An 8059-nucleotide genomic window follows, 5' to 3' on the forward strand; every position below is an offset into this window, starting at 1 on the left:
TAAAAATTATAAAGCCTGATGCAGTTTAATAAAATTGTGTTTTGCTTCATCGGGCATTTCTTCGTGTGCTGAATTTTCACGATTGGAGAAATTTCCTTCGATGTAGAAGGTTCTATTGGAGGTGGTACTTGTGTCCAAGTGTTATTATAATAATAATAATAATAATTAGCGAAACTTGAGGTACTCTGGGTGGCTCGCAAGGCTAGGCAGACAAGCGGGGTCCACACGCGTGAGCAGCTGCTAGTCAGCCACCCAGAGCAAGGTAATTCAAATAGAACACAACAACAGAAGAACAAAAGACGAATTAGCATCGAGACACGAGAGGGTGGAGACCACATCACCTGGACGCAAAGCCCAATCCCTGGAATCCCCGCGCCACTAGGGAGGGGACAGCACGGCACAGTCTTAGCCGAAAGCCGACGCAACACCCGTACCCAATCCGAGTCCGCCACCCCCTCAGGCGACGCAGAGACCCCGAATTTAGATGTCGTAGGAGGGGGACACCACACTGCTGGTAGAGGCGTGAGAATTCGCGGCAGAAGGCGGCTGAGTAAGTCCGGCTTGTGCCGTAACTGACTCAGCCGCCTTCTGCCGTGATTCTTTGATTTACATGAATATCATTTTTAAAAAGAAAATATAAACATAACATGCTTTTCATACTTGTTCCTTAGTGCTGAGAGTCGCGAAGTTTGTGTGTCCACTGGAAACGGTTTCATAGACACTAACAAGTTGTATAGAGTGCTTGCCTTGAATGCCAACAACGAAACCAAAACTGAAAACAAAACCAAAACTGACGTAACGAAAGCCCGGATGCTTGGCGGAGTGATACACGTGCAGGAGCTCCGCCCCCCCTAGCATTCCCTTCATTGCCAAGAAAACTTGTCGCCAAGTATAGTAAACGGAACTCCTGTTAAATGGAACAAATTTTTTTGGTCCCTTGGGGTTCCGTTTACTGAGAGCCTACTGTACTCCAGAACGTGTTGAACAGATTAATGATCTGTCTTCACAGGGATTTTGTGCTATAAGGGTACCAACACAGTTTTCAAAGCATTCTGCATTTGCTGTGCTGTTGATTCAGTGGCTAGAGACCATATGCAGGGCACCATGAAATTCAATGGGTACAATGGGTGTAATTGGTGCTTGCACCCTGGTGAGTGGCTTGGGGGTTCTGTAAAATACCCTGCTCTGAAGGACGACCCTCCAGAGAGGGCAGAGATCCAAATGGTTAAAGACTTGGATGACACTTTTAAGACAAAGACAGTAGTCAGTGGTGTTAAAACGGCATCCCCGTTAATCAACTTGATATAGTCTGAGGATTTGTCCCAGACTATATGAACTGTGTGCTGTTGGGCATGGGACGTCAGTTCCTCGAGTACTGGCTTGAAGGAACGAGAGAACAAAATCGCGGAACTATGTTGAACAGAACTAGATAAGAAACTCCTTGGAATGAGGCTACCAAAGGATGTCAGGCGAATGCGAAGGTCTTCAAAGGACAGAAAATTTTGGAATGCAAAGGAGCTTGAAAACTGGATATCATATTACAGCATACCAGTCATGGACAGCATTTTGGGAGACTGTTAGCTTTGTCACTGGGCGCATTTAGTCGAGTTTCTGCATGTGATGCTGTAGAAAGACATTTCTATCATTGATGCCAATGCTGTTAAGCTCATGGTTTTGGAATTCGTGCTCACTACTCAGCACTTCTACAGAAAAAACAGTGTGACGTACAATGTACATCAGCTTAGTCATCTCGTAAACAATGTCTGCCTCTGGGGACCTCTATGGGCCCATTCGGCATTTCTATTTGAATCAGAAAATGGCTACCTTAAAGAGCGTGTGAAGGCAGCAAATAGAATACCTAAACAAATCTGTCGATCCATGGCTCTGTAAACTGCAGTGTGCCAGCTGAGCGAGCTACTTTCAGTGAAAAGGTCTTGCAGTTTTGCAGTTCACTTAACAACCACATAACCCAAAAGACAATTTTGGTATCTGAGGGGGGAGTATGATTCTTTGGCAGCTAGGGGAATTCCATATGTCACGTATCACGGTCCTCTGGAAAGCACCAAAGAATTTTCCTCGCAAGCTGTTGAGTTCAAGTGGATGATCCTGGACAAGTCCATTTTGACAACTTCTTATGGCATCAATAAAAGAATGAATAACTCTGTTATCAAACTTGCTGGTGGCACTTACGAAAAGCTTGAAAAAATAGTATGTGACAGTTCGACCTGTCTTATTTTGACACCGCTAAAATGCCTGCCAGCCCAACATTTTGGTAGGTCTCAAAAGAACCATTTTCATTGAGTCTCACAAGATGAGGTGTGTGCATAGGCTGTTTCTATGTCCCAAGTTTTAAATGTGTGTACCCACATGACATTGCGGTATAAGTTAGTTGTGGCGGTTCCCAGTGCAGTGACATTGTAAATAATGGAACAAAGCCATAAAAAATGAATGCCAACAGATAGAGGTTCAGAAATTGTTGCTCAATTGAAGTAATTCACGCATGTTATTCTAACACAAACCAGCTTTCTGCTACCCAGTAAGAATAGCCCTGACTAAGTAAAAATGTCCATGAGATCGTTTTTATCTAACAAACATCATCAGCTGAATCTGCTCTCTTGCCCATTTCGATTTAGCGGGATATTGCACTTACTTGCATTTGTGCGATGCCTCTTAAAGATCCGAAATTAGCTATCCCACTTCACTGCCTAAATTTTCTCTCTACACCACTCACATCAGCCATTATTCTGAGGACATTCATTTCTAGCTGTGTAATGGCGAATTTGCGTGGTGCTTTCAGCATGCGCCAGGTCGAGTGGTTGAAAAAGAGTGGCTCTTTCCAAGGGCTTCCCTCCCTCCCAGAGTGCTCCCAGCCACTCTGCCTCGAGCCGTCGGAGTGGCGTTGTCCTCAAACGAGAGCCAGGGTCACAGGTACATGTCACGTGGTTTTGTTGACGACGCGCATCGACGAGCCAGGGAAGACGACGTTGAAAATGGCGAAGCGTCCACGACTCGCCTTGCGCGCAGCACTGTGCCCGCCACTCTTTCCAGCGAATGTCAACAGCGACGATAGTTCAGGCAGCAGCAGTTCAGAAGACGACCAAATCTATGTTGGAAAGCTTGCGGAACTCTTCGGTGTGCCGCAGCACATATCGAAGATTGAAAATTACGCTGAAAAGGTCGTCGAGACACCTAATCAGATTACAAGGTAGTGTTCTCTTGAATTTTCTGCACCTTCTTTCGTTTCTTGTTGTCGTCATTTTGCAAAAGTGTCAGTTGTTGCGAATTTGGTAGGATGTCTAGGAAGCTGACGAAGCTTCCGACGAAGATGACATGTCCAGAAGTTCTGACGATGATTAAGTTTTTGGCATTGCGCTGTGGTTTAGCTGAGTGGTATAAATGAAGGTGTGCTTCTTTCTTTGTCGTGTCGTCGTGTTTGTTTACTTCGACTACAGTGGTGTTTTCTAAGCATTTGTGTTTTCGAACATCGCCCGGATTTCTTATTTGGAGCATTTCACGCCTGTGCTCAAGTTGAAGGTATTACTGGCACGTACCATATAAAGGATGCGAATTTTCATGCGTCTTCATCACCGGAGAAAAGTGATTAGGGTTAGCAATCCTGAACGCTCGCAACGTCCGTCCGCAACCAGCGACGCGCTTAAAAGGCTGCGCCAGGCAAAAGTCGCTCATTTCTTTCAAAATTAACACACTTAAAAGAGAAGTGTACTAGACTGGTGAAATAAAGACTCCTCTTCGTCTAACATAAAATAAATTCTTTTACAAAGGTAAGTTGTCTCATAGCATGTATTTTGGCCTGAAAAATTGACGTTTTGGTTATAACGCGATACCGCTTATAGTGTGGATTTTCGCGACTCCCGCGACATATGTTATATGCGGTCTACACTGTAGCACTGAGGTGACAAGATCCCTGTGTTTTGTGTTGTGGGTATGCGTTTTCCTAACTTCGAAAATGACCCCTTGCTCTGGTAGCTTTTTTTCTTCTTTTCTTTCTGGCATATCCAGGTTTTCTTTAGAATCATGGTGGTTTTCAAACACAGTGGGACAGTGATAAATCTTTTCAGCTCATGTATTTCTTGCACCAAGGCTGTATGATACATGCAACTCTGCTTCTCTCATTCCTAGCTTCTGAAGAGGATCTTCAAGCCAAACTTGAAACTGGGAGACTACGCATTCAGAAGGCAATTTTTTCTGATACCTCCGAGAAAGAGCCAGATGCACTTGAAAAAGAAAACATGAACACTAAGAAGGTGAGTACTAGCTATTTAATGATACGATGGTTCCAATTAGAACCACATTAATCAGTGTTTCTCCAAATGGACGTTTCAGAACACAGTCGATTATGGTTCCAATTGGAAAAGAAACAACAATTTGTATTTCTCGAATTGGGCATACCAAAACACACTCGTTCGTGGTTCCAGTTGGGAAAAGCCAATTGGTAATATTGAACGAATTGGCATTTCTTCCAACTAAGCATTCCAAAACACAACTGGTTTCGGCAATTGGTACCAATTGGAAAATCCAATTGGACCCAATGAGTATTTTCAACTGGGACAGGCTGGTATTGTTTGAATGAGCAGACGACAAGCAGAAACGACAGACGACAATTCAAATGATCAGGCGGTCGTTTAAACTTGAAGATGCACTGAACGTAGTCTGCAGGTGGTCGGTACAACTTGGTGGTTTTCCCGCATTCGTGTTGGAACAACACAAATATATCTCATGACCACAAGTATTCGTGAATTTAACCCAAAGTGCTTCCCGCACAAGCAATCATGGTCTGACAGCGTCAGCTTTTCCTTTTCTATGGCCCCTATCCACGTTCTCAAACTGCCCCTAGCTTTTTTTAAATCACCGATTTGTCTATGATGTCGGGTTCCGCGAGCCCTGGGACATCGACGGGAAAAAGAAAGGTGCTGTCCCTGAAGCTGAAGCGAGCCATTTTGGACAAAGTATGCCGGAACATCAAGAAGACCAATATCGTGCAGAAGTATGATATCGCGCAGTCTACTTTGTCAACAATAATCAAGAATGCTAGCAAGTTTGATGCCGTTCTGGATGACGGCGTTGGCGGCGGGGATTGAAAAAGGATCTGAGGTGTTTGTTAAAGTGCCAGCTGAAGAAGAAGAGGAGGAATCCATTTAGCGCAATTTGTAGACTAAAGAGAAAGAAGATTTCATTAAAATAGTTGCTAGTCCAGCAGTGTGTCTGCCTTTTTTGTTCATCTCTGTGTGTGTCCTTAAACATTCAGCTGGCACTTTAACAAGCACGAACCAACTAGGCCAGCTTCAAACCGTCACAAAGATCTGAGGTGCCACCTGCAACGCTTTACAAGAGGTTCGTGGACGCCCGCACGAAGAACATCCAGCTGAGTGGACCGCTCATGCTAGGCAATGCCAGGGTTTGGGCTTCATTCTTGGCCATGAAGACTTCCAGCCAGGAAATGGAAGGCGGCAACGCTTCAGACAGGCACGACATCACAAGCAAGAACATTGTCTGTGAGGCAGCGTCCATTGATAATCAGTCATTCCAGAAGTGTAAGGACAAGAACCTGGAGCGCATCCTTGGAACGTCCGCCGACAAGGACATCTACGACGCGGATGAAACCGAATTGGTTTTTCTGGTGCTGCCAGTGAAGACACTGGTGGCCAAGACTGACAAATGTGTGGGAGGCAAAAACAGCAAGAACTGCATTACAGTACTCATCTGCACAAACATGGGTGGTTTGGACAAGCGCAATCTCCTGGTCATAGGCAAAGTGAAGAAGCCACAGGGCTTTGCTAAGGTGCTGTCCATGCCGGTAGCATTTAGGAACACAGGATATCTTCAGCAAGCAGCTCCGAGGTTTTACAAGGGAAGGGGCAAAACAAAATGCAAGGTGCTGCTACTATTAGACAATTGCAGCACTCATCACATCAATGCTCATCTGAGTGCTGTCGAGGTGCCGTTTCTGCCCCCAAACATGACCACGAAGCTGCACCTAATGGACCACAATGTCATCGCAAACTTCAAAGTGCACATTCGGCGCCGAGTGATCGAGCATTTGCTCAATGACATCCGCACTGCTGACAACCCAGGCAGCCTGAAGGCCCCCTTGGTGAATGTTGCAGATCGGCCACGCCATCACAAGCACGGTGGCGCTTGCTGTCTTGTCTTTTCTTTCCCTTTCCTCTTCCTCTCACCTGGCTTCTATATAAAGTGCAAGCTGTGCAGGAATAAACGTCATGTTTCCTGCAGTGTCACAACAGTGGCGAGGACGATGAGATAGTAGTATCTTTCACTGCTCGGCTTCAGCAGACATGGTCAGCTATTATAGTATGCCGCAGTTCGACGAAGCCGCCGACAAATGGCCCACCTACCAGATCTGACTGGAGGCATTCTTCGAAGGCAACAAGGTGACAGACTTGAAGAAACGCGCCTTGCTCGTCGCAGCGCTGAGCACAAACACCACGGACGTCCTCAGCGGACGCTGTTTGTGACGACAACCGCACTTCGCTGCTAGCGTCCTCAGGAGCACCCATTGCTGCACTCGACACAATGCAAATGCATTTTGCAGCTTCTGTCACTCCAAGAGGGCAGCAAAGCAGCAGATATTTCAATGAGCCCAGACTCACCACTAGTTCAATACAAAACACAAATGTGCCGTATTTGAAGACAAATATGTCAGCCTGCTTTCGTTTAGGCTTGCTACCTTCAATTACTTCTGGTATACTATAGAGACCCGAGCTTTCCACGATTCGGCGAAAAATCACGGAATTAACGTTTTTTCACAGAAATGCGAAAAAACATAAAAAAGACATTGCTTTCAAAAGCTGTTTCTTCCAAAAAATGGCACTACAGATCTTCAAAACTAAAGATTAGGGGAAGGTGGCAAAATGTGATAAAAAAGTTTTATTTTCTTATTAGTTAATGGCAAAAAGGTTTCTATTGACTCATTATCTCTTACAGTTGAAGAAATTCAATTTTATATTCGAATATTTTAACTTTATCAATAAGAAAAGATGGTTAGGTGGCGCAACCGCCACCCGAACCAAAGGGCTCAGCCGTAGTCGCAGTCATCTATCCATCTAACGTTTGCGCAGCACAACGTTGGTGCAACAGGACGCAACATAAAGTGTGCCATTTTTCTGTTTTGCTTTGTTTTCAGAGTTGGCGATCGAGATGGTTCTCTCAGGATCTCGTTTAAGGGGGGACACGGGTCTTGGTTTTCATTTTTATTATTTATGAATTCTTTATACCCTCTTGCATATATTGACCAAATTTGACGTCCAAAAAATGTGTCCATTTATATAAAAACGGTTATTTATTAGCTGAACAGGCGGGGCCCGCTCGCCAAAAATGCTCCAAAATCCTCGACATTGCACCGTCCGTCATTTCGAAACCAATCGGTAGAGCACCGCCATCTTGGTTTCGTTTCAAAGAGCGTCTCTTTGGCTTGCTTTCCCGCCAAACACGAGCGGCCTACGCCGCGCAGTAAAAATATACAAAGCAAAACGCAAAAACGAATAAAGCTGCGCTATTGGTCCTTAGCCGACATGCGACGAAATAGCCGCTTCCGGTTGGAGCATGACTACTTCCGGTGACTTCCGGTCCAAAAGTGGGCCGCGCCGTCTTGTCAAAGCCATCGCTTCGCGCTATCGTCGCTATGCCTAACCTTAGACCAAGCCTGCGTCGAAAATTTCGAACCGTGCATAAGTTCGGAAAAAAGCGAAAGAAATGTGCGACACGTCGGCAGGAAGGGTTGTCACAATCAACGGTGACAATCGCAGATCCCCCTGCAATGACGGAAAGCCTGCTGACGACAGAACATGAGCCGGCGAGCAAGACGGCTGCCGCGTCAGCGGTTTCGGAACCGTCCGTCTCCTCCGTTCCGGACAGCGGAGGCAGATGCACGAGGATCGACTCATCGTTCCTTACAAGTAAAGATCGCAAAGTTCTCCAGCGGCAAGCAAAAAAAAAACCGCCAAACTTTCGAAGACTTCTGCTACAGATCGCAAGATGAAGATGCTCGCGACTGAGTGTGATGCTGCTCCAAGTTCATCAC

The 8059-nt window shown here is 45.6% G+C and overlaps 1 pseudogene; it reads left to right on the top strand.

Annotated features, from left to right (window-relative positions):
- The first annotated feature begins 985 nt into the window (after nucleotides 1-985).
- LOC115309298 lies at nucleotides 986-2899 on the top strand (annotated as a pseudogene).
- Nucleotides 2900-8059: the final 5160 nt, after the last annotated feature.

Source organism: Ixodes scapularis, unplaced genomic scaffold (assembly GCF_016920785.2).
Source record: "Ixodes scapularis isolate PalLabHiFi unplaced genomic scaffold, ASM1692078v2 PGA_scaffold0__279_contigs__length_252992795, whole genome shotgun sequence".
Taxonomy (NCBI): domain Eukaryota; kingdom Metazoa; phylum Arthropoda; class Arachnida; order Ixodida; family Ixodidae; genus Ixodes; species Ixodes scapularis.